The sequence below is a fragment of the Dasypus novemcinctus genome, chromosome 8 (assembly GCF_030445035.2).
Source record: "Dasypus novemcinctus isolate mDasNov1 chromosome 8, mDasNov1.1.hap2, whole genome shotgun sequence".
Classification (NCBI taxonomy): domain Eukaryota; kingdom Metazoa; phylum Chordata; class Mammalia; order Cingulata; family Dasypodidae; genus Dasypus; species Dasypus novemcinctus.
This window is the reverse complement of record NC_080680.1, coordinates 1041079-1067897: the sequence shown is the minus strand read 5'-3', so window position 1 is coordinate 1067897 and position 26819 is coordinate 1041079. Positions and strand designations below refer to the sequence as shown.

General features: G+C 38.4%; 1 long non-coding RNA gene across 1 annotated transcript; it reads right to left on the bottom strand.

Moving 5' to 3' along the window:
- Nucleotides 1–6790: 6790 nt before the first annotated feature.
- LOC131279591 (uncharacterized) lies at nt 6791–26190 on the bottom strand. Its single transcript, XR_009186989.2, has 4 exons — nt 25980–26190; nt 18426–18663; nt 7850–7958; nt 6791–6984 (listed from the first exon to the last, which is right to left on the bottom strand). It is a non-coding gene; the product is annotated as an uncharacterized lncRNA (long non-coding RNA).
- Between the last annotated feature and the right edge of the window lie 629 nt (nt 26191–26819).

Sequence of the window (26819 nt, the reverse complement as noted above, 5' to 3'; positions counted from 1 at the left end):
CTTCCACGCAGGGAAAAATGACTGAGCCCTTCCCATGGTGCTCTCTATTGCTATGCTTGCTCTTCTGCCTTCAGATTCACTGATTTCCTGCCCCTGAGATGAAAGACATTTCCTTGGACCTCCACAGCTCAACTCTTTGTTCATCTTTAGGAATATCCAAACCTATTTTCATAGGCATTGGTCTAAGCCTAGGATCTGCCCCTCTCTCCACTGTGTCAGTCTGTTTAACACTTTAATCCTCTAGCTCTTTTTCCCTCTTGCCTGAGTTTCTTACTCAAAAACTATCCCAGAGCCAGTCCTTGGCAAAACCACTCAGGGTTTCACTATCCAATCTACTACACAGGAATGGGATGGGCTCTGACACTCTACTTTGGGTTCCCTTTGAGTTCCTTCCCAAAGCGGATATGCCCTTTTATTATTCCAGCAGTGTTCTAGCCTCCTGTGGATCATGCTAGACAGAAAAAAGCACATAGAGAGAAGCGTGCACAACACACTTATTCATCCTTTTAGCAAACAGTTACTGAACTAGGAACTAAGGATCCAATAATAAGTGAAGCAGTGGCCACTGCCCTAATGGAACCTGTGGTCAAGTGGAAGAGATAGCACATCATCTCAAAAGAAACTTGTTCTTCAACCTGTGCCATAACTGAAACAGAGGGCTCAGAACTTGGAAATTGCAATAGCAGAGGGACCTGCCAGGAGCAGGGAGTCAGGGCAGCTTTAGAACTGCTCCTGGGAAGAAACGGGTGTAGTTAGTAAATGAAAGGAGAAAAGGGGCATCTTGAGGAGGAAACAGCAAAGGAAAGACTCAGTGAGTTAAGGAAGCTTTTATCTCTTAGAACTGGTTCTGAAAGCAATGGAATCAGGACACCCATTCACCATGCAAAATAGTTTAAAATATTTGTACCTGTGATAGTGAGTCAAAAAAAGTCACATGCTGTATTAGTCAGGAGTCTCTAGGGAAACTGAATCAACAGGAGATATCTGTAAATAGTATGAGAATTTATAAAATTCTCTCATATGACTGTGGGGATGCACATGTCCAGATTCTGCAGGCAGGTGCAACCAGGGGCTCCAGTGAAGGTCCAATGAACGTCCTTGATGAGTTCCCAGGTGGCATTGGCTATTCAAAGATGAACTGGGAAATTCTCTCTGAATGCTGAAACCACTTCCCCTTTTAAGACATTCAACTGATTAGATAAAATGTCACTCACTGCTGATGGCAATCTCCCTGCTGACTGTAGATGTAATCAGCCACCTATGTAGTAAACTCACTGATGACGAAAGCCCATAAATGTCCTTGTATTACAATTAGCCCAGTGCTTGTTTGACCAGACAACTGGGCACAGTTACCTGACCGAGTTGACACATTAGCCTAATCACACATGCATGTGCAATTTTTAAAATCTGGACTTGGCTAAGATTTGAAAAACTACAAATTTCTTTTCCATTTGAAGAAATCTTATTCAATGTTTAAGTGCCTACAAGTGCTAGAATTATACTCTAAGTTTTACTTTGAGCACATAAACCTCAACTGCTCTTGGCTTTCTGGAAGACAAGTAACAGATTGATGACACACTTTAACCTTCTCAAATTCTGGGAAAGAGCACATCCTAAAACATTTGCGTTGATAGTTGATGAACTGAAATGTCACTTGTGGACTCAGTTCAATGAACAACCTTTAGAAACAAGTAAAAGAAAAAGTGAAAGTGCTTTAAGTTTTGCAGCTTTCAAAAGTTCTTTTTATCCAATATGACTTCCGAATGGAACCAATAGAAAAATGCTAGGCATTTGTAATTTTTTTTTTTTTTTTTTTATTTCCTGAGCAAGCAAGATGCTCTTGTTACATAAGTTTTAAGCTATGAATTTTTAATTCTTAAAAATTACATGTCAAAGTGATGAATGCCCAAGGTAATTAATCCAAGGAAGAGAGACAATGTGAATTTGAAGTGAGGATTTGGTCTTGGAGACTCCAAGGTTTAGTAGTCATGGAATTGCCAATTAATTAGACATGACAGTAGAGTGAGAAGCTATAGTTATTTCCTGATTTTCTGAACCTAAATCCAGATCTTGGCTAAAGGAATTGGGTTTAGTTTCTGGCTGTCTTTGTATCTGTGGTTATGCCTACTGTACCCTAATGAAAGGCTGACTGTGAACTTTGATCACTTGGCCCAACTCATCCCCTTACCTCTAGTTGGGTCTACCCACTTGACCCTCCCTTGACCTTGGGGAGTAGCACCTTACTGATGGAGACTCCTTTTTCCCTGACCCCTTCAGCAATAGTCTGGGATGTGTCCCTATTCTGACCCTAATCTTCAGATTCATATTTTTTGTCTAGACTATCCATTTTGGGGTCTTTATCTTCTAGATAAAAAACCTTACCCCCTGTCTGGACCACCTGCCCTTCTGCTCCTCTGAGTCTCCACAGTTCGTTTTCTTCCAACTTTATCAGGATTTTTGGCCTAAAATCTGTTCATTCTAATGAAGGTGGCTCCAGTCCCCCTGCTCAGACCTGGCATCTCTTCCATCCCTTTGATTCCAAGGACATCCTAGACTCTGTTAGCAGCTTTGTTATTAGAGTAATGGCTTTGCCCCTCTTTAAAATGAGTTCTCTGTGGTGAATCCTTCATGCTGACGTGTGTCTCTCAGTGCTCACAGGCCCAGTCCACTTCAATAGCTGGCAAACCGAATGTAGCAGACAGGCCTGTCCCATTACAAACCACAGTTTGGCACAAGGTCCCATTTCTCAGTGAAGCACCAACTAAATTAAACCAGAATATACTTGCCCATTCTCTTGTGACATTAAACTAAAAATGGATATAACATGGATAACAGGTAGCAATTTCATTCATTGTCAATTACCAGATGATATGTAATGTTGTATGTAAGTATACTTCCCACTGGTGCTTTCTTCATCAGAGGAGAAAAGCAGATGTCCAATCATGGACAGAACCAGCCCTCAGACTCTGGGAAAGGGTAGGTGGTCACAGTGGGGATGACTCACTTGCTGACATCTGGGAGATGAGCGCAGGGGTGGGGAGATGAGGGCAGGGGTGTCCTGCAGGGGAAGAGAGGGCTGCAGATCAATGTCCAGCCAGACTCTTCTCTGGAGATATCCTATAAAAGGGGATAGGGAGATAGGGAGTAGGGGAAGAGAAACTAAGCAAACTAAGTAAAACAGGAGGGTCACAGCAGAGGTCAGGGAGCAAAGCTCAGAGACAAATTCTCAGAGTTGAAGAAGCATGAATATATAGTTTACAAGACCTTGAAGAGTTTCTGGGAAGTTGATCGAGAGGGAAGGATCTATACAAGAAACCAACAGAAGCTTCCCAATACCATCTGTGTAATATGGAACTGCAGAGAGTTTGTGGTGACTTACATGTCCAGAACTGAAACAATCACATCCCCACATTATGTCAAAGGAGCCTCATCAGCTTGGACAGTACTCCCCATTTCTTTTATTTCATCATTTCCCCCTAACACTCTGCATTTCAATCCAGTTGCCCCAATCTTAGCAACTCTGCCATGCATGAATTCTTCCAATTAATCTTCCATACACTTACACATGTCCTTAAATGATACCTAAAGTTGTGTGATGTGAGTTTAATTTATGAACTTAACCAGGCTAAAAAGGACATGGCAGGTGGGGTTTAGAGATATGGGCCATAAGTGGTTTTGTTTTTAACCTTGCACAATGCCTAATTCATGCATTCTATTTAAACAAGACATTTCTTTTTGGACAAAGCAAATTACTTACTCCTAGTGGGATCATCAATGACTCTTTAACTTAGGGGTTCTAAGGAACATGGATGCTTAAATGTAATGGGGGACTATCAGGGTATCTGGTTTGGATGAATGGATACCCCGAGCCATCTGCAGTTTCCCATGAGGAGCCCGGGAGTCTGCCTTCCAGAGACACCTCCCTTTTGAGGAGCCCATTCCAACCATGTTGAAGTAGCTTCTGACCACAGCTGCATTCCGTGTAGATCTAAGTCACTCCAGACCTCGACACTCATAGCCCAGAAGCTGAATGCGGCTCATGCATGTAATTTGTGTCATTGCTGACGCTGGCTGACCCACACAATATTGATGCACCTAATTCCTCATACTGAATTTGCAGCAAACATTTAAAAGATGAGATTTCTCATAGAAATCTAGATGTAGTCGATGCAGACCCAAGCTTTTCGAAGATGTGTAATAATGAATTCTGATTTTTCAGAAGATATTGATATATGTAATGACATGGATCAACCTCAGAAGCACTGTTCTCAACTTAAAAAGCCAGACTCAAAATCCATCTGCTGCATGATTCTAGTTCCATGGGAAAGAGAGTTGATTGGAGAGGGACACATTCTATGAACTTTAGCTTGGGTACAGTACTGGTTACACAGGGCTTGTATTGTTAAAACTCATCTAACCGTACAGCTAAAATGAGTCAATTCTAAGTGCATGTAAATTGTACATCAATATAGTTAATCTGAATACTACTCAATAAAAATGATCAGATAATAAACTCAAAACACATGTTTTGAAATTTTATCCATAATATTAAAGTATAAAATATTAGAATTATTTTGACATTGAGCTGTGATTATTTTTTCAAGCAAATTAAATTGTATTTCCAACTGATTTCTTCTGCATTTATCTCTAAGTACAGAGAAGAGAAGGAAAGAGCCATTATACATTTTATTGGTGCTAGTGTAATGAAGATATGTATGAATAACCACCAAAATTCACTCTGTTCAGTTAAAATAAGCATCAGTCTTACATGCACAACACAGAATGCTCATTTTGCAGAAAGCACAGCTTGCCACAGGGTTGGTTCATTTTTTGCCTGTAGAAGCACGTAAATTCAGAGGTAATCCCTAGACACGTATGGATGAAATTGCAGAAAAATCTGAGCTGAAGTGAATCATTCCTCATCTATAGTGGAAAAACACATCTCCAAATATTCTTAAAAGCTTGTAAATGGTTTTCATTTTACTAATGAAATCAGATGGGCTTTATACGTACATGTGCTGAAAATCAAAGAGTTTGATTTTATAATACTTCAATAGTTTTAATCCAAAAATGTGCCTCCCTTTCCAAAGTAATCTTGCAAGGATGCCATGCATTATGTCAAATATTCTTCCAGTGCTTAGAAAATGTTTTCCATATATAGGTATCAATTAACTGTAAAACCTTACTCTAATATATTTTGTTACAATTTTGAGAAATTAGCCTATATTCATTAAGTTTGTAGGAGATTTGAGAAGGACTCTGAATGATTCTTTTCCTCTCACATGCTACAACAATCTTTGTCTTTCCCACAGAGACTATAAATTTTAGTGATGTGGTAATAATTTTACTCAAATATCCTTACACCTCACTAGTGTCCTGGAGTTGGAAATGTAAACATAGAATGCCTATATAAATGATTTTGAGTATTATTTGCATTTACTCTGACATCTGAAAATTTAATTCCAACAACAAAAAAGGCTGAATAATCCCATTAAAATAGGAGCAAAGGCTCCAAATAAGGATACTTATGGCCAATAAGTACATGAAAATATGTTCATCTTTAGCCATAAGAGAGATACAAATAAAAACCACTATGAGATCCAACTTCACATCCACTAGGATGTCTAAAACTAAAAAGACAAAATTAAGTGTTGCCAAAGGTGAGGAACCCTCATGTATGACTATCAGAAATATGTAGCAATGGAAAACAGCTCGGTAATTCCTCAAAGTGTTCAACATAGAGTTATCATATGGTCCAGAAACTCCCCTCACAGATATTTACCCAAGAGAACTGAAAACAAGTCCACACAAAAACTTCTGCACAAATGTTCAGAGCAGCATAACAGACAAAAAGTGGAAACAAAATAATGTGCATGAACAGATAAATGGATAAACAAAATGTGATAAATCCATACAATGCAATATTATTCAGCCATAAAATAGAATGACGTTCTGGTACTTTATGGAATATAGATGCTCTGAAAATGTTAATACTAAGTTAAAAAATCCAGTCACAAAATATCACATACTATATAATCCCATTTATATGAAACACCCAAAATAAGAAAATATACAAGGCAGAAAATAGATAAATGATTTCCTGAGCCTGAGTAAAGGGGTGGGAGGTGGTGGATGGGAAGAAGTGACTGCTAGTGGATAAGGACTTTCCTTATGGGATGATGAAAATGTTCTAAATTTAGACAGGAGGATGGCTTGCACATCTCTCTGAATATAGTAAGAAACACTGAATTCTGTACTTTTAAAAGGTGGTTTTATGGTTTGTGTATTATACCTCAATATAACAGGTAAATAATTAAATACTAGAGATAATACTGAAATTAAAACAGACCTAGTTGTATGCACATATGATCCAGATTTTATGTAGATAAAGAGATAAAGCACCAGCATAATTTTGGACACTGTTGATTCACAATTCCTTGAAATATCTGTGTGTTGTTCATCATTTTAGAAATAAAACCCTAAAAGACTAGGAGTTGTAAAACTAGAAAAACAGTATAACTTGGCTAAAGACTTTCTCTGGGGCCCCATCACAGTCAAGATGGTGGAGTGAGATGCTTCAGAGCTCCCCTCCCCCAAGAAGCCTTGAACAATCAGCAAGACCTGGAGAAACATGTTTCTTAAAGCTCCTGAAAATAGTTCAAGTGGAGCCCTGCCTGCCCCACCCCCACTCTTTTCCAGCTGGTGTGGAGCTGGCCCGCTCTCCCAATGTGGGCCTCTGTTTTCAGAACCATAAGGATGAGAGTAACCCTTGTGTACCTAGCAGGAGCATGCACATCTGGCCAAATCTGTCTCCTGGTATCCTGTGCAATTTACTCCCCGGAACTTGCCCTGCTGGTGGAGGCAGCTTGCAGAGCTCTCCTTCAGAAGGCTGTGGAAGAGCAGTCAGGTGGTGCTGCCTGGGACAGAGGACTGCAGGCTGCAGGGCAGGTGGCGCAGTGCCTGGGACCATGTGGAAACTGTTTCCTAGGGAAGAGGGAACATTATGAACTGTGCAAATGAGGGCATTTCTAAGGTCACATGCACATGCCCAACACAAGACATACATGCAGAAGGGACAGGGCAGCCCACTCTGCTCTGGCCTTCAGCTGTTCCCTAAACTCATTGTATGGATGAGCTCTGAAGGAGAGCACTCCCGCAGGTCAATATGCAAAGACTGGAAAGGTATTTTATTTTTATCTTCTTTTTTTTTATTAATTAGGTCCTGGCATTCAAGAAAAGCTCTGTCATGCTGGGTTGATACAAGTTTAAGGAACAGATGTCTCAGAGTACAAATTCCAGCATAAAAAAATTAAAATGTCCAGATTTCAACAAAAGGTTAGAAAATATATAAAGAAGTAGGAAGCAATGGACCAAGTAAAGGAAAAGATTAAAGTTTCAGAAACCATCAGGGAGGAGAACCAGAGCTGGGACATACCAGACAAAATATTTTTAAACAATAGTCCTAAATATGCTCAAAAAGCTAAAGGAAAACATGGCCATAGAACAGAAGGAAACAGAAAAATGGTAGATGAACACAAAGGAGCACCAATAGACAGGTGGAAGTTATAAAAAGGAACCAAACAGAGCTGAAACCCACAGAAACAGAAATAAAATATTCCCTAGAGGGGTTCAATAACAGATTGAAGTTGTCAGAAGAAAGAATCTGTGAACTTGAAGGTAAGGAAGCTGAAATTATCCAGTTTGAGGAGGAGGAAGCAAGAAGAAAAGTGAATAGAGCCAAGAAACAGGTGGGATGTCATCAAATGTATCAATATAAGCTTTGTGAAAATCCTAGGAGAAGAAACATGGGCAGAAAGAATATTCAAAGAAATAATGGTTGAAAACTTACCAAATTTAACAGATATGAATTTACATATCCAAAATGCTCAATAAACTCCCAACTGCACAGATAGAATGATCAAAATGTTGAATTCCAAGGATAAAGAGAATTCTGAAACCTGAAACAGAGAATCAACATGTCACATACAAAAGAGCCTAAATAGGATTAACTGCCAATTTTTCATAGGAAACCACAGAGGCAAGAAGGCAAGGAGACGACATATTTAAGGTGCTGGTAGCAAACAATTGCCAACCAGGAATTATATATTCAACAAAATTGTCTTTCAAAAATGAGGGAGAGATTAAGACTTTCCCAGATAAATAAAATCTAAAATAGTACATCATGACTAGTCCACCCTACAAGAGATGCCAAAGATAGTTTTACAGATTGAAAGGAAAAAACAATAGATAATAGATCAAAACCACAAGATAAAAAAGATCTCTAGTAAGAGTAATAACATGGGTAAATATAAATGCTAATACTATTTTATTTTGAGTTTGTAACTCCACTTTTTACATCCTGTAGAATCTAAAAGGCAAAGGCATGAAACATAGTGATATATCAGTGGGTTTGGACCCATAATGTCATTTGTGGCAATAAATACCCAAAGTTGGGGGAACAAGAGTATAAAATCATAATTTGTTTATAATAATGAAGTTAAGTTAGTATCAAAGTGAACAAAATTTTTATAGATTTAGAATATATTTAAGCCCCATGATAACTACAAAGCAAATATTGGAAAATATGCAAGTTCATAGAGAAAGAAAGTAAAGTACAGGTTTCCAAGAATGTGGAGTAGATGGAATGGAGAATAAATGCATAATGGGTATAGGGATTCTCTTTGGGAAGATGGTAAATTGGTGAGGGAATCACACTATTTTGAATGCAATTAATCCCACTGAATACAGTGGTTGAGATGGGAAAGTTTATGTTATGAGAAAGAAGATAAGAAAGAGCAACTAAAGGGGCAATGACAATTAAATGCAATGTATGATCCTGGATGGGATCTAGTAAAAAAGGTAAGGGTGGAGAAAAGTCTCAAAGGGACATTATTGGAGCATATGAAGAACTTAGAAGAAAGACTTTAAGTGAATATCCTTGTTCCTAGGAAATTTACATGTCAGTATTAAGCATTCGAGGAGTATGATGTATTCAAACTACATTCAACTATTCAGAAAATGGACTGAAAACTTGATAGACTGGATGGATGAAAAGATAGGAAGACAGATAGATACATAGAGACTGATGGATATATAGAGTAATATAGAAATGTAGCAAAATGTTAAAATTAGTAGATCTGGGTATCTGGAGGGATAGAGGTATGTCGTAGTTCTCTGTATTGGGTTTATTTTATTTTTGTAACTGTCCTGTAAGTTTGAAAATCTTTCAAAATCAAACATTTTTAAAAAAGCTTTTTTGATTATGATGCTCCTTTAAGTTAATGATAATGAAAAATGACAAAATCTTAAGTTAAAGTTTAAATATACCCTAAATATTTTTTCATTAATGTGGAAAGCCTTATGATCCAACAAATTACTATTTACCAGAGACTTATTTTAGTTAAATTAAATATTTAATATTAATGAAATATGTAATGTATTTGGATAGGACAGGCTGCACAGACAAAACATTGTAACTCCTGCATATGTCTAGAGATCATGATTGTGAAAATTCACCTTGGCTGGCAAATAATTATCAATTATTTACTTTACTTGTCTGATACTTGAAGGTATTTGAGTTTGAAAAATGTGTCTACTCCAATTCTCCTAGTACTCAGATGAGGGCATTCATCTAGAGCATTTAAGTGACATAGCTAAAAAATAACTTGGGTTTCTGGATTCCCATTTCCTTGCCCTTTCTCCCAAATGTTCCACAATTTGGAATTTCAGAGTTACAGGTTTTGTTAAAAGTACCCTGCTTTGGGGTGTACTGCCACTTACAAATTTTTAAAAAAGATTTATTATTTATTGATTTATTTCCATCCCCTTGTGGCTTGCTTGCTGTCTGCTCTCTCTGTCCATTTGCTACCCATTCTTCTGTGTCTGCTTGTCTCCCTTTGTTGTGTCATCTTGCTGTGCCAGCTTTCTGTGGGCACAGGCTATCAGCTGTCTGTGGGCGCAGGCCAGCTTGCCTTCACAAGGGCCCTGGGATGTGAACCCAGGGCCTCCCATATGGTAGATGGGAGCCCAATCGATTGAGCTACAGCCATTTCCCCTACAATTTTACAGAAAATTAAAGAAATTATTGAACATGCTGTTTCACTCATCAATGCCATATTTTTGCTGATACCCTTTGCTATTGAAGCTACTCTTAGACAATATCTAGCAGCTTGCCAATTAGGAAAGATAGCCATCACCTCCACACGATCCTTTGCTCATCAGAGGTGCCAGAGTCTTATTTCCCACACTCCATGTCCTATCTTGTATTCTGACTTATGCTTAGAAATTAAAAGGAAACCAAACTAAAAATTCTCTGAACTAAAAATCAACCTAGCTTCCTTCTCTATTTCAACCTAGCTCATTAACTAGCACACAGTATAAAAGGAAAGATAATCATGGACTGAAAAGCCATCCTTATAGTTTATGATGCTGCCATATGGCCATTGAAAGTCTTACACTGTGGGAAATGTCAGTAGTCACCCAACACAGGGGTCCATGAGATGACTCAGGCCTCTTGACCTGTGCTGGAACCTCATAGTTCCCTGATAATCTTGCCTCTCTGGGTGACATGTGTGTCCTTACAACACACGCCCATTGAAGTATCATGACTGACCTTATTCATTACAATTCAAAGAGCCATCTCACTGAGAGTTACACATGTAAGATACCATGATTTCAACAATTGGATTCATGAGTTAAAATACTGTCATTAGAATATGAATAGAAAGGCATTTGGAAGCAAAATAAATGGGGTCTATTTAAAAAAAAAAGAATTAATGAACTAGATTTGGGTCACAATTTGTCCTATGGGAAGGATGACAAATGGATATTAATTACATACTAAGTGTGATAGTTTGAAATTATTTATGAATCCCAAAAAGAAAAAGATTATGTTGGTGAATCTGTGGGTGTGAGACCCTTTTAATTCTGTCAGTAAGGCATGAGCCAGATTGGGTCTCCATTCTCTTTATGGTCTGATATAAATGGAGACACAGAAAAAGGGAGGCATCATATTTGATTCTGGCATGTGACAGAAAAGAGAGACTCAAAAAGCTGAGGTCCAGGGGAGAGATGAGCCATATGCCAGATAGCTTGCAGCTGAACTCGGGAAGAAAGTGGAGCACCAAGCCTGAGAGAGGGAGCCTGGTAAGAGACAAGCCCTATACCTGGCTGCCCTCAGCTGAGCTCCTGGAGATGGTACAGCCCGGAGGGGAAGGCAGAGACCTTGGCCAAGATCGCCAACCATCTTGCTTCAACACGTGGCAGCTGACTTTGGGGAGAAGCTATTTAAGGTGCCTTGAGTTGGATTTTTATGTTGTTGGAAATGTAAATTTTACCCCAAATAAATCCCCTTTATAAAAGCCAAACAATTTCTGGTAGTTTGCATTGGTATTGCTTTAACAAACTAAAACAACAAGTGTCCTATAATACTTTTCTATTTAATCTTTACAATGAATGTTTGAGCTGTAATACAGGTAAAGCAATTAAGTCACAACAATGTTTAATAATTGCTTAAAATCATATAACTAGTAAGATGTATAATACTGTTTTTAAGTGATCTTGCTACTTCTGAAATACCAAAATATACTTCTAGATTTCCTCAAATGGATTTGAGAAATAAATGGGAATTTAAGTGTGGAGGAAGTTTCACAGTAACTTGTTTAAGATAGAATAGACCCTAAAAATGACTTGAGAATTGCAAAGATTGTTAAAGGGAAAGGAAATTGATATAAAGTGCTGAATTTTCCTGAAACAGTGATTTACAAGTCTTCACAACTAGATCCTGGGCCCAAATTTAATGTACTGTCTCTCTGTTTAATTTTCAGAGAAGGATGAAAGTCTTCCAAATTTCAAGGCAAAGGATAACAAGTCTGTTGCTACAAGATAATCTTGTTTCCATAGTTTTGTTCCTGTCATTTTGATCCAATTCATGTTTTGATCCTGCTATTTCATATTATATCATATGAATAGAAAAATTTAATCAAAATTATTTCAAAATTGAGACATTTTCATAAAAATATTGTCATTTAATTAATATTTCCTATTCCTTGATTTAAGTTTTCCGTGCAGTTAAAATCTTCTCAATTTCCATATAGTTGTTTTTATTCCACTGAAAGCATTGTCATTAGTTCCAATGACTTTCTGAAATAATTACAGAAAGAGTTCACTTACTGATCAAATTTAATTCTCTAACTTATAGTACTGTTTTTTTAAATCTACGGTCATTACCTCAATTAAATGCAGTTATTCAGGATCTCATATATTTTTTAAAAAATATTTTATTCATCTGACAACTTTTACTCAATAAAATCTTTGTCAGGTAAAGTCTTGTCTTTTGTCAATATTATTTTGTGCTGATTTTCTCTACCAAATGTAAGTTTTTCATTTATATTATTGCTAATTTCAATATATCTAAGCTCTATGATTTTATTTTTGCTCATAAATGATTTACAATGGTCAATATGGGGTTTTGTTGATTATTTCAGAAGCATACCATTTATTAGGACCTGGATAAAAATCTTAGATCTAATCACCATCATGCTTTCATAATAGATATGTCAACAATCATTTCTTTCTAAATAATTATCATTTGACTTAAAAACAATAAAATTTCCTTAGATTTTTTCCAAGGCCATAACCTATAGCTCTAGTAATAAAAAAATAGAGACTCTAATTTCAAGAAATACTGAAAGCACATAGCTAGCTTTATTTGCTCTATGGTAGAAAGAGCATTCAGTTAAATAAAAGTACTATTAATTCTGCCTTGAATTTAGTAGAAATATTAATTGTATATTTTTGAAAATATAAGAAATGTTTATAGATAGAATATCTCTTTGAATATTGCCTCTGCCCCATTTTCTTCTCTTCTATTGAGACAATAATTGCATGAACAGTGGGCCTTTTGTACACGATCCACATGTTTCTCATGTTCTTTATTCTTTTTTTTCTTTCTATTTTTTATTCTCTCTGTGTTTTACTTTGGGTATTTTCTACTGACCAGTTCAGTAATCTTGGTTTGTCTAATCTGCTGGTAAACCAATCATTTTGTTGATAATTTCAGATATATTTTTCAGTTAGAAACTAACTTTTATATAAAATGGAATTTTTTGATAAAAATCTTTATTCATTCATCTTTTAGTCTATAATTTTCTCTATTTTCTTTAACATATTACTCACACTTATTTTAAAATCCTTACCTGCTAATGACATTCTCTGGATCACCTGTGGGAATTTTCCTATTACCCATTCTTACTTTTTCTTGTGGTTTTCTGCCACACTATCTTATGTCTTTGCATGTCTTGCCATTTTTAATCATATACCACATATTTTGGATGAAAAATTAAGAATTCAGACAGCGCCTTTCATCACTGAGTTATATCCACTTCTGTTGGGCAGGAAGAATGAGACAGTGGCCCCTCAATCCAATTAGTAAATTTCTTTTTTGTTGTTGTTGTTCTTTCTGTTTTTAAGTTTATTTCTGAATTGCAAAGATTATTTCCCCTTCCCCATGTTTTCAGAATTTCCTCTCTTCCCCCATTCAATCTTGGCTGCCACAATCAGACAGACAGAAAGCGCCAGGACTTTCTTCTTGCATTTGCAGTGGAAACTGCAGCAGACATTAACTGCTCCAGGGCTGTCGGTGATGCATAATAAACTTTAAATTGAGTAAGATTCAGTTCACTCCAGCTCATTCCTATCCCTAGGTGAGGACTTCCTGAAACTTCAGTTAAAAGATGGGTGCACCTTCAACATCATAGCCCTGAAGTGAACCTTATAGAATTAAGTAGTGCGATACCTGGGCGGCAGACTTGGCCCAGTGGTTAGGGCGTCCGCCTACCACATGGGAGGTCCGTGGTTCAAACCTCGGGCCTCCGTGACCCATGTGGAGCTGGCCCATGCGCAGTGCTGATGCGCACAAGGAGTGCCCTGCCACGCAGGGGTGTCCCCTGCGTAGGGGAGCCCCACGCGCAAGGAGTGCACCCTGTAAGGAGAGCCGCCCAGCACAAAAGAAAGTGCAGCCTGCCCAGGAGTGGTGCCGCACACACGGAGAGCTGATACAGCAAGATGATGCAACAAAAAGAAACACAGATTCCCATGCAGCTGACAAGAGAAGCGGACAAAAAAGAAGATGCAGCTAAATAGACACAGAGAACAGACAACGGGGTGGGGTGGGGTGAAGGGGAGAGAAATAAGTAAATAAACAAAAAATACTGGTTCTACTACCTTAAAAAAATACTGCGATACCTAAAATTACAAAATATAGGTTTGAGAAATTAATTTTTTTGTTTGTTTGTTTGTTTTGTTTTAGCTTACTCCTGTAGCCTATCAGCCAATAGCTTCAAAATTTGACAACCGGACTTCTGGTTTTAGCTAGGAGTTATAGAGCGCTAGAAATAGCACATTGCTCCCATCTTTACAAGAGGGATTTAAAACAAAACTGAAAAACTGGAGGTTAATGAATTTTTATGAAACCATGAGAGAACTGAGGACACAGTTCAAACAAGGAACCCACAATCTAAAAAGACAAATGCCTGCAGGGAGGAACACTCCACTGACTGTAATATTCGCTTACTTGAGACAAAAGTCAGGAAACACCATCTACACTAACAGAAAGATTAAATAAGGAATGCTACACAAATTAAAGCCTCGGCTGTGTGGTGAGCGTGAGGCCCCTGGGGGCTGCTTCTAGGGGGAAGGTTTGCCCCTTTGCATGCTTTTCTTTCAGGAAGCCCACCAGACACCCACGGGGAAGATGAGGCAAGTCTTGGAGAAGGTGCCGGGCCAGGAGGGGAGGAACAGCAGCTACTGACAGAATCCCACCTGACCCCCAGAGGGATGGGTCTTAACCTGCAGAAGGAATATCAGTCAAACCTGAAGCCGCCGCTGGTGGAATCCTTTTGCTGCTGGGGAAGGGGAATGGAGGCCACCACAAAATTCTGCCCAGATCCCTCCCCCATCTGCCCGGATGAACAAAGCCTTGCTCTGCAGAGGGAAGAGTCAAAGCCTGATCCAGGGTGCTAAATGGAAACTCCCTAAAGCTGGGCAAGGGCACTTCCTGCCTCTGGGGGAGGGCCGTGAATATGTGCCAGGCACAGCCTGACAACTGGAGCATTAGGTGACACACTAGCGAAGGCCATATCCTCTCCTCCAGATTCAGAAGGAGTACTTAAGACTGAGGATCAATGCAAAAATCAGAAATCCCTGCCAGCCCCCAACCCCCACTGGTAACGTGCTAGCCAGTAGGGATACACATATTAGTGGCGTATAGCAGAGGACTCAGCGTCACTGGTCATTACGGAAATGCAAACTATCCACGAGGTACCACAATTAGTATTGTTACTTTTTAAATGACAATATCACATGCTGGCAAGGATGTAGAACAATGGAATTCTCATTTACTGTGGTAAGAATGTGAAAAGACAGTTTGGCAGTTTCTTTTAAAGTTAAACATACACTCACCATACAACCCAGTCATCCCATTCCTAGGTATTTACCCAAGTTAATTGAAAACCTGTATTTGTGCAAAAACCTGTGCATAAATGTTTGTGATAGTTTCACTTATAAATCACCCCAAATTCCAAACAACCAAGATGTCCTTTAACAGATGAATGGGTAAGCATTTCTCCCCCATACAGTGGACTATTATTCAGAAATAAGAAGCAATGAGATATTGGGGCACAGAATAACATGATGAATCTTAGATACATTTAGCTAAGTGAAAGAAGCCCAACCCAAAAGGTTATACTATATACTGTAATTCCATTTATGTATGACTTTATGGAAAAGACAAAACTAGAGGGAAAGAAAAATGATCAATGATTGCTATGGATTGGGAGAGGGTAAGTATTTGATTAACAAAAGAAAGGCACGGGGAAACCCTTAGTGTGATGGATGTGCATGATACTGTGTGATAGATACAAGACTCTATGCATTTGTCAAAGCATCCAGACTGGTATACTACATTGTGACAAATTACAGCAACTCTATCTCAAATGTATGACCTATCTCAATGAATAAGGTGGGAAAACCATCTGATATATAAGGAACTGAGAATAATGGTGTTCTGTCTAGATTTTATAAAGAAAAGGACAAAACCACTGTACATAAACACTGTGTTCTGGTTGGTAAATTTATTTTACAAATGGATAGGGATTACTAATTCTGGAACTACTTGTTTGCTAGGGTTGAACAAATTACAGATGATAGAAGTTAGGTGTCCCACAATCAGAGAAAAAGAGTGGGGTGAAGGATGCTAGAATGAATTTTGGGGTCCCGAATTAGAGTTGGAGATATCGGTGGAAACCCAAGTTCATTTTAATATATATGCAGATGAGTAAATATAAAAATCAAATATAGATATGTGTGCATAAAAGGTAGAAGGCATACATATATTTTCTAGCCCTGTTGGCTGAGATGACCTAGGAGTACCAATATTCCAGGAAAGACAAGTATGCCTAGAGCCTAGTTCTTGGTTTCTAATACCATCCTGCAATAAAAGGAACCAGAGCTCCTTGGAGATTTGGCTGATTCTAGGTCTGGGGCAGAGAAAATACACGGTGAGCCTGGAACATCTCTTAATGCCAAAAAAGTAAGGAAGTACCCAGATAATAACAAAAATAAGAATAATAATGGCATGTCATTAAGGACACAGTAGCCTGAACAAGCCCCCAATGGGAAAATTTGGAATGATTTGAGTTAAAAAAAAAAAACTTATTACTGGATGATAACCTAAGGAATAAAATAAATATACACAAATCCATATAGGTATAAATTAATAACTGAATAAGAAAACAAATGGAGGAAAGCTAATCATCTTCCTTTCAGATGAATTTCAAATAAAATATATAACTATTCCATCCTCCAGGAGGGAGTTACAGTCAGTTGTCACAAAGTGGTGTGCCAGTCTGTGTGTCCTGACAAATGCATGGAGTCATGTATCTACCACCCAGTACTGTACAGAACAGTTTCACCATCCTAAGTTCTCCCTGCACCTTTCCTTTGTAGTCAAGGAAAGATGGGTGTGGACTGGATTAAGTAACTCACATGCAAAGAATGAAGTATGGACTGGGAAAACAGCAACTGCATTGGAGAAACCTGGCAGGTGCCACATAGCCGAGTGACAGCCAGAGACAATGCAGGCTAATGTCTTATACCCCTGTGAGATGCAAGGAGAAAGGATAGCCATCTACAGCCTTCTTCCCTCAGCCCCCTAAGTCTAGTCTAGTCTTAAGAAAAACATCTGATCAGCTCACTGTAGGGAATAGTCTAAAACATAACTTTCCAGTGCTTTTCAAAATGTTCAAAGTTGCATAAAACAGAGAAGAGAATTTGCTTCAGCTCTAAGATTAAGGCATGAAGTTTGCATGCAATGTGGTATCATGGATTGGGTCTCAAAACAAAAACAAAAACAAAAAGATATTCTTGGAAAAAACAGTGAAATACAAATAAAGCCTGTAAGTTAGTTAATACTTTTGTACCAATGTTAACTTTGGGGTGTTGACCAGTGTACCATGGTAATATAAGATATTAATATCAGGGAAACTAGGTAAGATATATGAGAACTCTCTGTACCATCTTTGCACCTTTTCTCTAAATCTAAAACTACTCTAACATAAAATGTTGAAGAAAATGACCAGGTTCTTGACAAGGAAACCAGAGGTATGTTAACGCCCTTCAGGACTCCAATTTTGTCATTTCAATCCCATGCAAGAGCCAAAATCTCTCCTAATTCCTCTCTTCCCCAGTGATGGCCTTCTGACAAAAGCTCACAATATGTCCATGTGAAAAAGAGCTGGAGCTCCTAAATACCAATTCACCATTCCCCCTAGAACCTTCTTCTTGGGTCAATTTTCATTTTCTAGCTTGCTTCACCTTCACCTGGAAGGGTGGGAGGGAGGCCATCTTTGTTTCCTAAGAGCATGAGACAAGTGGAGATTTTATTGTGCCCTTCAGAAGTTCTGGTATGGTATAGTTTTTAGCCTTTCATACAGAAATCAGCCAAGTTCTTCTGGGGAGAATTGGCCATATGTTTTAGGCCCCTTGGAGTCTCCAATTTTGTGAGTTGAGCTCCAGAGAGCTGTAGAAATCCTAGTTTCTCTTCTACCCAGCAGCCCTTTGCTTAGTCAAACCTGGCCACAGGAAAAAAATTACAGATCATTAGTTCAAAGGGGAACAGCTTCCCCTTTTCTGCAATTTTAGTTCATCCAATCCTGTCACTTCCTCATCTCTCTTCTGTAAAATAAAACATGTAATTTTTATCATTCATTCTACTTCTTCTAGTTGGTAGTGGAAGCATTGGCTCTTCATTACTATGACATCCCACCCAAAAGCAAAAGGTCTTGTCTATATTCAAAAAAGGGCTCCTTTTTCAGTCCAAACATGGAATCTGTCTATTCCCACCTCATTTCTTTAAAAAATTTGCTTACAGTAAAATTCGGTCTTTGTGGTGGTCAGTTCTTTGATGGTGATATTGTGTTCCGTATGTTTCCAGTGTGTTGTAGCTACTAATTCTTCAATATCCAGATTAAAGAAATCGCTCTCATTCTTCTCAAATACTTCTGAAGTTATTCTTATTTTTTACTGTTCTTCATTTAGGTGTGGAGCCTCTACATGGGATAGTTTCTCTTTTGTTTCATTTTCTTGATATCTCATATTTCTCGCCTCCTGGGCAAAAAGAAGAGACAAAGTATGACAGCCTCATCACTGACTCCTCTTATTCACGGTTTCAAAAGCTGCACCTACATTGTCCTCCTCACAGCTTTTCAGCCTGAGAGTCTACTGATGTTGTCAATAAATTAATGTTTCTTATGACTTGTGAACAAAGGAAGCATGATTTTTACATTTGCTTAGAATTAGAAATTTCAAAATGTGACAATGACTCCAAAATTTATTGTGTTTCTTATGTTTTATTTTGTTTGTTTTTTTTGTACTTTGTGTCCTATTGGCATGAGTAGATTTGATACATGAAGGATAATATTTTGAAAAATTAAATATTTAATTACAAAAATTTTCATACAAACAGCTATTAACAAAAGAGAGATAATAAGAAACACATACTGAAATAAAAAGAAATAATTTTTAAAAAGTTGAGTATTCAGAAAGCACTATAGTGCCTCATAATCATTAACCAACTTAATCATTTGTACAGCAAATATTTATTGGATTTTCTACTCAGGACTTCAGTGAACACTGGACTGTACCTATTCAGAAGTACCAATCAATGGAGAATATTGGTGGCTGGAAAGAGTGGCTATCAGTCATTCATAACTGTTTTTTTGAAAATGTTGGGAGAGTCTCTAAATTAACTTAAGAATTAGAAATCAATTACCTGAGTGAGAGAAGACAGGATTTTAATAAGAAACACGAACTGCTCACAATTCTGGCTAGTTCTACTTGCAAACATTTGTTATAGAAAATTATATGGGCCCAAAATACTTTATGTATCATATACATTGAATAGCAAACTACTCCTAGTATAAAAGCAACCATCACAAATAACAGAATGGGATCAATAATTCTTTCTACTTCATACTGGCATTGCCTATGCAATGTTTAAACAATTATTGGTTTTCATATTTACTGCCAGAAAGACCATACTATCTTCAGCAAATAGGCAGGAAAAACCATATGCATTTTCATTATTGAGCACTGTAGCAGGAGGGAGCTCTGTCTGGTTAGAATAACCTAGCAAGCAGGCACTCACTAATGAGCTGGAGTCTGTTCCAGACACAGGGAACAGGAATGAAATTTGAAACACCGAGGCAGGCTGTGTCTCACCAAGGAAATCAGCACAGAGCGATTTCCTTCCAGCTTCACATTCTTCTTTAACACCAACATCAGCTGACTTTCAGCTACTCCAGACTCAACAATGCCTCTGGTCACAGATGCCTGCATGTTGCTATGTGATAATAGAATCCATCACCAGGAGCAATTTTACTCCGTTTAATTCCATGGGTGAAAAAACACATTTGAATTGGGTTACACGTACTTGCTCAGGAAATCCTATCAAATGGGATGTGGAATTAGAAAATGGAATTCAAGCTCCAGTTCCACAGCGCACGAATAGGGGTATCTTGGGTAACATATAGTCTGGAGCCATCAACAGTGAAATGGCTACAAATGTCAGCACAATCACCTAAATCAGCCTGCATGGGAACTTTGCCACATGGGTCTAATCTGTCAGTTTCTCTTTTTGCTGGAAGGTCAGGAGATTAGCCAGCCTAATCCAATGGGCTGCTGACTCAGAGGAAGCTGCCAGAGAGGAGAAGCATGAAGGCTTGGCAACCAAGAAATTCATAAAACCACTTCTAATATTGTTACAAATTAATAACTGAATTTTGCATGATCTATGTATCTTTAAATATATATATAATTAAAAAAATTAATAACTGAAACGGGGAGAGGGAAAGGCCATCTAAACTAGGGGCCCAGGCTGTGGTCCTGCAGGTGATTGCCTGTCAGCTGCCCCCTTTACAGACGGAGTGTGGATCCAGACTATTCTGAGATGGTTTTGTCTCAGTATACACAAATATCAGTCATCAAGGTGGTGACAGGGTAGGGGCGACATTCCACACACAGCACCTCCAAAGGAACTCAGGTGCTTTCTAAACTCTCTACCCATTGTTTATATTACATGGGACTTCTAGTCTCCTTCCTGAGCACACAAACCAAAACAATAATAAGAATGTGAGACGTTTGTTTCTCACAGTTTTAAAGAGATCTGAGTAATATTTGTAGAACACTTTACAAATTGGACTTCTATATAATGGCTTTTTCAAAGTAGAGGAAAACATACAACACAAATTTTCCACTGTCTATTCTACATCAATAATTCCTCTCATCAGTCTTCAGTATTAAGAAGTATAAAGTCATATTTTAAGTTTGTCAGAAAATTTCAAGCACTTTATAGAAGTTAAATATGGAGGATTTGACTTTGCTCGACAAATGTTAAGCCAATAAGAATAAACTTCAAATTCCTTCTTCATAAATTTAAGTAGAGTATAAATACTGTTTATTTAAGCATTTATACATAATCTTTTGTTTGTTTTATTTTCAAAAAGAGTTTTTTCTCTTAGAAGAAAACATTAGAGGAAATCTTCCTGACTTTGGGTTAGTAAACGGTTTCTTCGATATGATACCAAAAGGATCAGCAACAACAACAACAACAACAAAAACAAAACAGATATATTGGAATTCAATATATCTGCAAGCAATACTATCAAGGAAGTAAAAAGACAGACCACAGAGTGGGAGAAAATATTTGCATAGCATACATCTGGTAATAGAGTTACATTCAGAATATACAAAGATGTTTAAAATCAATAACAAAAAGCCAAAAAAAAAAAAAAAACAAATTCTAAGAGGGCAAAGAATTTGAATAGACATTTCTCCAAAGACTATACTCAAATATATTCAAAAATATATTCAACTTGCACATGAAAAACTACTCAAAATCATTAGTCATTAGGAAAATGCACTCCAAAACCACAATGAAAAGCTCTTCACACTTATTAGGATGCTTAAAATAAAAATGACACAGCAAGGAGTGTGTGTGGCTCAGTGGTTGAGTGCATATTTTGCATGAACGAGGTCCCAGGTTCAATACCCATTACCTCCTTAAAAAAAAGAAAAAGAAAAAAGGAGAGAGAAAATATCAAGCTGGTGAAGGTCTGGAGAACTGGAAGGCTTCTACATTGCTGATGGAAATATAAGACAGAGCAGCTGCTTTGGAAAGCAGTTTGGCAGATTGTCACAATGCTAAACACAGTTAACAAAAGAGCCAGCAATTCTACTCATAGATATCTACCCAAGATGATTTAAAACATATATTCACACAAAAAACTTGCATGCAAATGTTCCTAACATTCTTTATAAAAAGTGAAAATTAGAGACAACCCTAATGTCTATCAATTGATGAATGGATAGACCAAAAGTGGTATATCCATGCACTGTAATATTATTTAACTATAAAAAGGAATGAAGTATTGATATATTCTACAATATGGATGAACCTTGAAAACATTATGCTAAATGAGAGAAGTCAGTCTCAAAACACTGCATAGTATATTATTTCATTTATATTAAATTTCCAGAAGAGGCAAATCTACAGAGGCCTCAGTAGATTAGTTGGTACCTAGGGGCTAGTCAAGGTGGCAGGTGACAGATGTGGAGTTGGTGCTGGTGGGTATAGAGTTTGGGGGTGTGTGATAAACATGTTCTGAAACTAGATTGTTGAATTGTTCTCAATTCAAAGAACATTGAATTGAGCACTTTATATGGGTGAATTTTACACTATATGAATTAAATCACAATGAAGCTGTTAAGTACACACACATGCACAGTGGACATCATGGTTTTAATTTTGCTTCTTTCACTAGTGATCCAAATTTGAAAGAGATGCTATTTTCCCTTCTGTCACTTTAGTAAATTAATTCTCAAAAAAATTTTTGACTCTAAGGAATAAGTTATTACAGAATTATTATATAACCTCTACACTGACAGATGTAACTTCTCTTTTAGGAAACCATGGATTTTTTAGAATATAAAAAGATGAATGAAGGGAGATCAGCCTTCTAGGAGTTCTGTAATTATCAACAGAGCTTCAGTACAATTATGTCCAATATACTTCTGCCCTGAATGTACCTCTGATAAGAATCTTTGAGTTAATAGCCTACATTAAAGTTGCAGAAGAAAAGAGAATCTTTATGCAAACTGCATGCCTAGTTGTGTTGTCTTGCCTGTTTTGCAGAATTTTATTGGTAGACTGGATTACACTATGCAAAAAATACATTTGATATCAACAATCTTTGATATGATACATGGAAGAAACTACTCCATTTGCATAACATCATCAACAAACGATTTAATAGTATAAGACAATTTTAAATAATGTACAAAACTTACATGAAGAAAATTTTATTTGATATGAAAGACTTAAACAATTAGTTTTAGATAGACAAACTCAATGTCATTAAGGTAACAGTTATGTTAATTTATACATTTAATGGAATCCAAATTAAAATATCCATTTTTGCTTTTGTTGTTTTTGTTTTAGTTGATGGTGAGATATACTAACCAAACCAATTCTCAAGTTCATGTGGAAGAATCACCAAACAGAAATATTCAGTATAATTCTGAAACAAAAGTAGTAGGGTCACTATTGCTACCAGAGAATAAACATATTGTAAAACCTCAGAAGCTTAAATATTGTGATACAGATTTTTAAACACAATCTTCCTAGGAGGAGGGGCTTGATTCGGTGGTGGTAAAGGTTCATGGGGGCATATAAGTTTCTGGGACGGCTTTATTCCTTAAGCTGGGTGGTGAGTACAGCCTATGTTGGGCTACAGTGTGAGAGAGAAATATGGGATTGCTGTTACAGCAGTTTGCCTAGGCTGAGAAATCCCATGAATGATTCCTTAATTCAAATGATCTAATGTAGCTGCAGGCTAGGAAATGGAAAGGAAATCAAGACGGGAATTCTGTGGGAAAGCTGGCTCTAGTTTCTTAGCCACAAAACTCAGATAGGCTTCAGGTGCTGCTTTTGATAGTTGTTCAATTGTTGACATTGACTAACACAATAAACCCATATTTTTATGTTGCAGGAAAAAATCCTTTGACAAAACTCCAGATTTTAGCAGTTAGAGGATCCATAAATAGAGGCATGATTCCAATAATTCCTTCCAAAAATAGCAGCTTTTTAAAAGATGGAGACAGGGACGTGGATGTGGCTCAACTGATAGTGTCCGCCTACCATATGGAGGGTCCAGGGTTCTATACCCAGGGCCTCCTGGCCTGTGTAGTGAGCTGGCCCATGTGCAGTGCTGCTATGCACAAGGAGTGCTGTGCCACAAGAGGTGCCTCCCACGTAGGGGTGCCCCTGACACAAGGAGAGCACCCCACAAGGAGAGCCGCCATGTGCAAAAAAAGCACAGCCCACTCAGGAGTGGTGCCACACACACACAGAGCTTACACAGCAAGATGATGCAATCAAAAAGGACAGATTCCCAGTGCCATCTGACAAGAATGCAAGGAGACACAGAACACACAGCGAATGGACACAGAGAGCAGACAATGGGGGGAGGGGGAATAGACAAAAAGAAAAAAGAAAAAAAAATGGAGACAGTCTCAATCTGTAATTCTCTGACAAGGTTTCCATTCCATTACCATGAGCTCACACAGTCATGCAAACTCTTTGTCTCCAAGACAGTTTCCTGACCTGACGAGATCACTGTGCCAAAACCAAAAGGAGAGCTCAAGGCCTAAATGCCATGATATCACTGATGAACCAAATGTTGTGTATCCATTTTCCTATCATGCTTGTTTCTTTCCTTTATTTGTGAACGTCAATTAAGCATAAGTCAAGTACTTTGTTGGGATAATATGGACATAAAGGTGAATAAGGCAGAGCCCTGGGCTAGGGAGGTGCTGTGGACACAGAAACAGATCATTGCAAAGCAGTGTGTTAAGTTCAGAAAAGAAATACATTCAGAACACCAGAAGGTGCTGAGGAGCGGCTCTCGACACAGCCCAGGTTTAAAGGAAGAGCACTCCACACGGGGGTTAACCCATAAGCTGAATCTGGAGGGAGGTGTGGAAATCAGTCCACTAAAGGTAAGATTGGGGAATTCCAGGTAGAGGAACTGGCAACACAAAGCTTTAAAGGTAAGACGGAGCACAAAGTATCTGTGGTTGGGATGAAGGAATGACAGGAATTTTTGTGTTTGGGGAGCTAAATTTTCAGCAAGACAAAGAGGCAATTTTCAGCAAGAGTGAGGCTGGAGTCTGTCCTGTGGACTCTGTCTGTCTTGGACTCCCTGGACTCAGCTCTGCCTCCTGACTCAGTGGGACCCCTGGGTTCCCCTTTCCTGCACTGCGGCCAGGAAACTCTCGAGGCAGTAAGCTGGGGTCCACTAGTGGGGTATACCATGACTCACCTTTTTGGAATTCTTATACCTGATAGAGGACTTTTACTCAGAAGATATCTTTGTAGTAGGGGAAAAAGTTGTCTAATCTGACCAAGTCTGTAAAAGAATTTCAGGAATTGGTGGCTTATTATGAGTCTGCTCAGAGTTTAGCTAAAGTATTCATGAAATATTATGCACACCTAGCGCATGTTAAGAGGATACATGTAATGTCAAAAACAACACATGCTTTTATTCATACCCTTTGACAACTTTCAACATACATGTCACATAGCATCTGATGCCTATAAAGGCAGCAAAGTGGTAGGACAGTTTCATGAAAATAAGATAGACTATTAAAAGGATAATTGCTCAGTGAGCTGGCTCAGCAGTAGATTATGTCATAGATACCCCTTGGTCTTCTCTTATAACCATCCTCTGACTCTAAGATTACAGATTGCTTAAAGATGAATGACACATGTTACTAAGTCAGGCTGAGCACATTTTAGACTCCCAATACAAATTTCGCTTTAAATAAAAGGCCCTATTTCAGATCATGAGGATAATCAGGTATGTGTAAGGCAAAGAGCATGGGACTAAGTGTTAAGGGTGGGATATCAGGCTTTCCCATACCCCTCACTGGTCATGTGACATGGGGTAGGTTTCCTAACACCAAGTCACACCTGTCTCTCACCTGAGAAGGTGTGCCTTAGCCTACAGGCTCTCAGAATTCCTTCATGGGATACTATGCTTTCAACTGTACCAATGGATGCCATCCTCCATCACTCTATTCCTTCCATCTGGCTCATGCTGCTACTTAGAGCTCTTCTTCCTCACTGCAGAACACCCCACACAAATGAACAGCTGGGTCATGCTTTGGCCTGTTGGGTGCTGCTGATTTGCAGACCTTGGTGTCTATGTCTTGCTGAAAGAAATTCCAATTCAACATGGACCAAAGACATTTGTTCACACCCACAGTGTGTTCATCATGCTTCAGCAAAGCAGAACTTGTTTCTCAAGCACTGGCCTGTTTTGGTTTGCTACCCACTCTAGCCCAATGAGTTGCAGCAGACTTACCCTTGTCCTCTTGTGTTCTCTTAGCAAGCACTCACTGGGCAGCCACTACATGTAAGGAAGTCCTGTAGGGTAGACAGAGGTGAATTCACTTTTTAAAATAAATTTACAGAAATGTTGCCTGTCTCCCAGAACTCACCATCTAGAAGAAAAGTCAGGCACATACCAAGAGGAGGCAAATCCTTCAGCAGAAATTATAGGAGGGCATGGAAGAATGACTGAGGAGATATGAGCTTTTCAGGGCTCTCAGAGCTCTCAGAAGAGCTATTTCCCCTGGACCTCGCATCGTGATTGAGACAAAACAGAGCTGGCAAGAAGGGGGGGAATGAGAAAGTACAACCTGGGCCAAGTGAGGTGAAAAATGAGTCACACTTTCACAAATTGGGGTGACAGAGAGATAGTGACAGAGAATTAACAAGCATCCCCCAAAGCACCCAGAGTAGTGTTCTCTACAAGCCATCAACTCAGGAGAGCCAGGATATTGATGAGTTGGGAAAAGGTGAGATTTAGGTGGACACTGGTATCTGAGGTCAAAGAGTATATGGGCAGTGGAGAAGAATCTGGTTTGACTTCCTTAAGTGTGGATATCTCTAAAATCCTTTAACACTAAAATAAAAAATAGAGACTTACATCCTATACCTATAGCAAACAACCGCAGAGCACATACTATGTGAGGTTCTTTTATCATTAACATGAAGACAGCAGTTTTAGTTCCTTGGCAGCTAAAACAAATACCGTACAATGGGTTGGCTTACCAACAGGAATTTACTGGCTCGCACTTTCAGAGGCTGGAAGGCTGCCTTCCTCCTGGGAGCCTTCTGGCTGAAGGGCAGTCTTTGGAGC